Genomic DNA, 8,459 nt, shown 5'->3' with positions numbered 1-8,459 from the left:
CTCAGAAAGATACTTCTGGAATAGAATGAAATTATTCTCATCTTTGTTTTGGCATCTTTGCCCCAGTGCTTAACTTCTAAGTCCATTTCTTTATGGTAAACATTTCAGTAATTTCTTAGACAGGCAACTCAATAATAATAATTTGATGCTATTAGTTTGCCAGACTGCACATCTAAATATAAGGCCATTAAAATTTCTCCCCAAATGAACACTGAAACATAAAAATACCTGTGCATTATTATAATTAATTTTTAAAATAAGCCATTGAGGCTTGAATTTAAACCTTATGGTTATTGGCTGGATTGTTAGTTTATTTGCTTCCTTTTGCCTTTCCTCTTCTATGCCAAGGACTTACTCCAGAGTTAGTAATGACATCAGAGATAGAAGCAGATCATTTGCCACATGACTAAATGACTGTCTAGTAGCATGAGAAAGATCATTTTTGAAGAGTGTCTGTTTTAGTAAAGCTTACCCATGTTGAAAAAAAGGTAGATGAGCCTAACAAGATGAATAAATAGTTCAATGAGGTAACAGTAGCAGAAAAATCTCATTTGGTGGTTGGAGATACAGATCTTTTTATATTTCAGTCTCTAATATTAAATTCCTTAAAAACTGCCCAATTTATAATTTTCCAGATGGCACAAACCCAGGATATAAGGAAGGCCATGTGATCGAATTAACTACTTCTCTGGCTCATGATGCCCTTTTCATCTTGATTTCTCCTTGTTGGGCTTAAGTTTTCTATTCCCAGTGGCTACCTACATGATCTCATTCAGCCCATGGTTTTGAAGATCATCTAGATGATGATGATCCTCAAATTTATATCTCCCTGGAGAATGAAGAGCTGAAAAGCAAGGCATTTCCCTTCTCTAGGTAGGCACAATGAGGGCAATAGAAAACCAAATTATTAGCAATGGACTCCCAGTGTAGCTCATTTAAACCATGTTGTTTTCATTTCCTCCCCACAAGCCAATTCCTTTTCTTGTACTTTTCAGCTTCTAATTTTTTCTGGCAGTGACATATTGTTTTACTAGGGACTCAAGACAGGACTCAAGACATAGCTCCAATGTCTGGAGCTATGTTTGTTCTCTATGTCAACCCTTTAAGTCATTTGAATGCTACCTTTTTATTCCATATTGTTCCCCCAAATAACATTAGATGACGAAGCCTTGCTCTTCCCTGATTTTGTATTCAAAAAAAGGAATTGCTTTTGATTCATTCATTCTTTCAATAAATAATATATTTAATATATATTAAACTTGGAACCTCCAACTGCTACTTAAATAAATATGTAGTATCTGGCATACATTGTTAGTTTTACTTTATGATACTTGTAAATTAAATTTCAGGAACACAGATTTGGATAAATCATAATTCCTGGTTGATGACATTTTCCTCATTGTTCCAAACATGGCCTATTTTATATCCTTAGCTGGCTATTTAATTAGTTATGTTTAATAGTGTAATGACACCAGCAAATTCCATCACTACAAACAAAAGCCAGGTCTTTGACAATCAAATAATCCTCCTGCCTAACCACCATGATCCTGTAACCCAAGTCTACCTTTCCCTATTCTTCCCTCTGTGTGTATCTTACATATATATATATAACTAATAAATATATTTTTATTCTAGTGATTTTTAACTTTATAAATAGAGTTTCCTGCCATACATAATTCTGTAGGGAGTTTTTCACTTCACGTTATATTTTGATTTTTAATGTTGTACATAACCACAGTTAGCTCATTTTGACAGCAGTATAATATTCCATTATGTGAATATATGGGAGTTTATGCATCTGTTCTCCCCTTAATGGACTTCTTGTTGATTTGGGGGTCTTGCCAAGGTGTGCTTGCTGTTATAAGCTTGATTGTCCATTGTTTTAACCATCCACGTGCAGTAGCTTCTCTTGGAATGCACTAGGAGTTCAGCACAATGTTGAATAACAGTGGTGACAGTGGGCATCCTTGCCTCATTCCTGATCTTAGAGGGAAGGCTTTCAGTCTTCCACCACTGTGTATGATGCTAGTTGTGGGTTTTTCATAAATGCCCTTTATCATGTTGAGGAAGTTGCCTTCTATTCCTGTTTTTCTAAGTGTTTTTATCAAGAAAGGATGCTAGATTTTGTCACATGCCTTTTCTACATCAATTGAGATGATCATATGTTTTTTTTCCCTTCATTTTGTTAATGTGGTATATTACATTAATTATCTTATGTTGAACTATCCTTGTGTATGTGGGATAAAACCCACTTGATCATGGTGTATAATTATTTCAATGTGCTGTTGGATTCAATTTGCAAATATTTTATTGAGGACTTTTGAATCTATACTCATAAGAGAAATTGGTCCATAATTTTCTTTTCTTGTGGTATCTTGATCTGGCTTTGGTATGAGGGTGATGTTGGCCTGGTAGATGAGGTGGGTCATGTTCCCTCCTCTTCAATTGTTTGGAAGAGTTTGAGCAGGATTGGTATTAATTCTTCTTGGGATGTTTGGTACAATTCACCTGTGAAGCCCTCTGGTCCTGGGCTATTTTTTTGTTGGGAATTTTATGGTGACTGATTCAATCTCTTTATTTTTGATTGGTCTGTTGAGATCTTCTATTTCTTTTAGAGCCAGTGTAGGTCATTTGTGTGTTTCTAGGAATTTGCCCATTTCACCTAGGTTGTCTAATCTGTTGACATACAGTTGTTCATGGTATCTTCCTATGATCCTTTTTATTTCTGTGGAGTCAGAAGTAATGTCCCCCCTCTCATTTCTGGTTTTATTTATTTGCCTCTCTCTTTTTTCTTTGTCAGTCTGACTAATGGTTTATCAATTTTATTGATCTTTTCAAAGAACCAACTTTTGGTTTTGTTAATGCTCTCTATTGTTTTCTTTCAAATTCTCTATTTCATTTGTTTCTGCTCTAATCTTTGTTTTTTAAGATGTCTTTCAATGAGTAATATATCCTAATTTTAATATAACTGATGTACCAAACTTTGGTTTTTTAGTTAAAGTATTTGTAATTTAAGAAATAGTTCTTTAATCCTGGATCCATCTTTGGCCTGTTCTGTTCTCTTGTCACAGATAATGATTTGAGGTCTTCCTTCCTCAGTTCTCTGGGCCTATTCAGGTTTCTCTAGAGGTTAAATCAGTGTTTCCCTGTGGACCTTTGTGCTTGAAGCTGTTTTGCCTGGGGCTGAGCTTGGGGGCCCCCTGCCTTTGGGGCCAGGTGTGGTGTGTCTTCCCTCTGCTGCCCTGCAGGCTGTACAGCCAGGGTTGCAGGCATTCACCCTGCCTTACCAAGCTGGCCAGTGTGCTGCCAGGATGCCATGAGAAGGGATGGCCTGATGAGTTGCCATAATGGGTGAGGCCTCAGTAATTTCAGATAACTCTCACATTATTAGTTAATTCTTGTATCATTCTATCAAAAACCTTGCATAATATGAATATATGGAATACAGTTAAGAAAATTGGAAAAAGGGAAATGAGACTGCATCCTGAAGAGCAAATGAAATGTGGGAGTATTTTCAGCATTTTCTGCAATAGACCATGAGAAAACTATTTGAGGTGGTAGAAATATTCTATATCATGATTGTGGTGATGTTTACTTAATTGTGTGATTTATCAAAACCCATCAAATTGTACATTTACAATTTGTGAGTTTTATTTTATGTAATTAATTTTATTTTATGTAGATTTACCTCAGTAAATCTGATCAAAAATGTAAAGAGTTAAATAAGAAAAAAATATATAATTTAAATTTCTGCAAAGTAATTTTATGAACAGGCACTGAAAAAGTCTTAAAAGAGGGTGTTTAAAATCAGGTAGAGTGTCTTGACCAGGTAGACAAATATAGCTCTGATGGTCAGATCTGCTGGGCAAGGTCTGTTTGGATACGATCCTATGTTTAGAGGCATAGCCTGTGTACCGCGAGAAGGCAGATGGCTCTTGTTTTGGATGTTTGCATTTTCTTTTAGTCCACCTCATTTATATATCACCAAGGTCATTTTTGTTAAATAAGCTGTTGCAAAAGAACCTTGGGTCAATCATTTTGGAAAGCAGACCTTGTTTTTACCTTCAGAAACTAATATCCATTTCAGAGGTCATTTAAAAAAAATTCCTGGGCTTCCACTGATGGGCATAGGTTATTTTAAACTACAAGAAGTATTGCCCTAAAAAGGTAGTTCTCAACTGAGGAAGATTGTGCCCCCTGGGGGCATTTATCAATATCTGTGGACATTTTCGGTTTTCACAACTGGGGAGGGTACAGCTGGCATCTAATGGGTGGAAGCCAGGGATAGTACTCAGCATCCTACAATGTACAGGACAACCCCACAACAGAGAACCTTGTAGCCTAAACTGTCAATAACGCTGAGGTTGAAAAACCCTGTTCTAACGTTTTTACTAAAGAGAAGAGTAGTTTTAAAAATTCTTCTCTATAAATCCATTGGCTAATACTGTGAATGTGCTATATACCTTGCCCAGTTTCAGCACTTGTTGTTTATTATTGAAGGTCTGTCTGTGGTCCTTCAGAAATATTAGCTCAGTATAATCCTGGGATGCAGCTTCTATTACAATCTCCATTTTACAAGGGGAAGAAAGTGTGATGTCAGGAGGCAACGGGGTTACGTAGGTGGCACAGCTGTCAGCTGCTACAACTCTGAGATTTCAACACAAGCCTGGCTGTATACTGATAGCCTTCACCCTTTCTGGCCTCCAAACTGATCCCTTCTCATAATCCCTTAGTATCTGATGAGGCAATTATGCTAAACACATAACTTTAAATTATTTGCCGACATAATTATAATTTCAGGGGAATTTAAAAAAAAATAAAAACCTCAATTTAGGGCAAAAGTCCTTTGGTAATAAATAAACAATGTATGTGTACACCTGATTCTCTGAAAACAATGTCCTAAACATTACAAGATGAGGAAGGATGTCTTTCTCTGAGCAAAATTTTAACGAAATGGCTTAGATCACTTTTTACTTCTTTCTTTTTGCACATGCCAGGAAGAAGTCCTTCACTTAGCACTATCCTACTAATCTGATAGTTAACCAGCTCTCCAATTTCCCAAATCATCTTAAATGGCTTACTATATGTCAATGACTCAGGTAAATGTCTACCTGTATGATGGCGCTAAACTGAACATTTTTCCTAGCAGGGTCGTCACATATATCAAAAGCATTGTGGATATCTAGAAATTGAAAATAAATTTTTCTTGGATGTGTTCATCCAAAATGGTAGCTACCAATTATTTGTAGGAAAATGAAAAGAAAGCTGGTTGAATAAATGTATGTTCTTTCAGGTATGAGCAGAGAAATTAAGACATTACCAAGTCTCTTCTCTACATGATGCAGTGTCCAGAAGGCCCACATGGAAAATATTCCCACTAGGAATCCCACTTAAACACTACGAGAATCTCCTTTACCACTTTTGATGTCCAACTCTGGTCTATCAAGAAGAGTTTCCCAGGGAAGCACAGATTGCTAAGAAAACAAAGAACAAAGTGAGCTCCTAGTCCTGACATTCTCTGGAGCTCAAAGTCAACATTATGTATGAACATGAATGTGTGTGTGTGAAGAGGTAGTGGGCATTAGGAGGTCCAGAGAAGAGAAGGAATAGGCATGGACTTTGATTTCTGACCCCTTGAAATTTCCAAAATTCCATTAGAGAGCACAAGATTTTCCAGCGGGTCAACTTAGCCACTGTAGAAAGTCCTGGACTTGAACCAAAAAGTATTTATTTTTATTTAGTCATTTGGGTTCTTTTGGTCCCAAGGGGTGCTTTTTTACCCCCAGTGGATTCAGGAGAGGAAACTGTCAGTTCATGCCTTAGTTATCTTCATAGGTCCTATTTCTGTGGTCTTAGGAGAACAGAATTTCCCTCAAGTTCTTAAACATGTTTATCTTAATCTCTTGACTATTGGTTTATCTTGTCTAAGGTGGCAGGTGAGTGTTGAAAGACAGTTCTGGGTCTTCTTTATGTTCTCTAGCATGGTAGATGAAGCATGTCAACTTTCTTTGCTTTTTAGTTTCCTCAGACATCAAATTTTATCCATAGTTTCTCATATTTTATGAAATCTTAAGAAGCGAGCAGTACATGAGCTGCAAAGAAGTCGTTCTGAGTAGAAGCTCCTTCAAATATAATTCATAGATAGACTGCCTTTGTCCATCAATCTCATAGGGAATAGTTTGAGAAATGTTTAAAAGCTAGAAAAAAAAGTAACATTTTTAGACTATGATGCTAATTTCCCTCATTTAGTTTAGTGCCACTGTGTGTATGCAGCAAAGCCTTCCTATGTTTAACTCTGCATTGGAGTTAAACTTGGTGGTTATAATAGAGACCTTTGAATGATTACCACACTCAGATTTTGCTTGGAGATGAAAGTTTAGTCATAAAATTAGGTTACCGCAGATGGGTGTCCTTCGCTTTCCTTGAGCATTTCATTCTTATGTCCAGCATGTGGCGCTGTCTCCTGATGAAAGCCGCCTTTTTAGTTCTCAGAGGCTCTTTTCAAAACTGTCAGTATTTACATGGCTGAGTGTAAATTACAATGGGCTTGAAAACATCAGAGAAAAATCCACGTGAATCTTAGAATAAAGCTTCAGTCTTTTTTTGAAGAGCAACTGTAGGTTTTTTCTTTCATGTTGAAGAAATAAAATCAGAATAAAAACATGATTGCTCATTTGAGCCTTATTTAAAAAGTCCCATTTTATAAGATTTTTTAACATAAAAATTCGTTATGCATTTCATGTAAAGAATAGACAGTTCAAGAGTGAGAAATGTAGTTTTTAGTTATAATTATTTCATTTAAGATTCTTTTAATTTATTTATGCTTCTGAAAAAGCATGTTTGAGGGCAAGCCAAGCTATATTTGTGGTCATGTCAAGAATCAGAAATACACACATTACACTTTATATTTTAAATGGTTTCCTGCATTTTCTTAGTAAACACTCTTCTTTTATACCTCTCGGTATATTTTAAATGTCTGCAGCTTATATATAAAATCAGCCATGAGAACCCTGACTCTTTAGGGTTGCTTATTGTTGAGTTGCTGACATTAAAATAGGGACGAATTAGTTAACACCAAGCATCGAGGGCAAGTGTTCTATTTTACTGGCATCAAACATCCAGGGATTTGTGTTTCAAAAACTCAGTGTCCCTTGCCCAGTCTAGCAGCTGTTGTGTGTGCACGCGTGCGTGTGTGTGTGTGTGTGTGTGTGTATGTGAACACACGTACCGAAGTTAAAATTCCTGGGGTGGGGGTGCTGGGAGGGAAAAAGCATTCACAGTCAAGCATCGTGAGCCTCGTACATTTGATCCTTGAAACATGAAAAGGCAGACTTCGGTAAAAAGCGTATATCCTCGTAATTATTCCAGTTAAGGGATAAAACTTTAGTGATGGCTTAATCTAGAATACGTTCTTAGCATGTCTCCAGAACAGGTGACAAGCCGATTTAACACTGCTAGTTGACGGTGACTTTGGCAGAAGGGAGAGAAAGGGTCAAGGAGACAAATTATTGAAATGTGTTCATGGAGTAGTCTGGATTCATGTTATTTGACAATATTTTAATGAAACATTTAATGCAAATGAAGTAAAAATCATTAAAATATCCTCTAATGCACAAAAGTATTAGAAAACAGATTTCTATCTGACACTTAGTAAAATCTTAGTAAACACTAAGCAATTGATAATAATAATATGTTTAAACCTGTAGAAATTGCTACTGAATTTTAAAAATTATGTTGAAGAAGAAAATGTGCTCCAGGCCAAACTCAAACCTAACTGGGGAGTCTTGCATTGCAAAGTGAGAGAAGAAAGCAGGTGATTGCCAAGTGGATGTGCTGTTCTTTTATGAAAGCTAGAGTGAATATTCATTGACCCCATTTACACATTTTCATTTGCAAAGTGATTAAATTGGCCATCAGTACCATAAAGATACACCCCGTTCTAGAAGAAAATCATATTTTAAAACATGCAAACCTGACGTATATCCATTAAATCGTTCATTGTATCTTGTGCTCCCATTTCACTATTTTGTTTGTCTTGCTCCCCATAGCTCTTTTGACATTCCCTGGATCATGCCATTTAAAGCAGAACAGAAAGAAAGGAGGTCTGGGAGAGGAGGAAAGCACAGTTAAAAGAGTACCTTTTGAAGAGTCGGGCTGGCAAATTCTGAGAACTTAGCCTGGGAGAAGGGTAGCGGTAAAGATGAGCCTGGCCCTGACAGAACATGCTTCTTAGTTTTCCCACTTTTGCTTTTCCTGAAGTTAGCTGCAGTTTCTGAGAGCGGGTACAGGTTATTTTGTCATCAAATGGAAGCAGTTAGAAAGGAAACTGGCAACTTGTTTGAGCTCCCACCTCTTTCTTCGAAGTCCCGGATAACCAATAATCAGGAATGGCATTCTGTTCAAAACTCATTCAGGGCTTCAAAGTATTTATTCTACCCCAGTTATAGAGCAAGTTCTCA

Source organism: Choloepus didactylus, chromosome X (assembly GCF_015220235.1).
Source record: "Choloepus didactylus isolate mChoDid1 chromosome X, mChoDid1.pri, whole genome shotgun sequence".
Classification (NCBI taxonomy): Eukaryota; Metazoa; Chordata; class Mammalia; order Pilosa; family Megalonychidae; genus Choloepus; species Choloepus didactylus.
Note: the sequence above shows the minus strand (reverse complement) of the source record.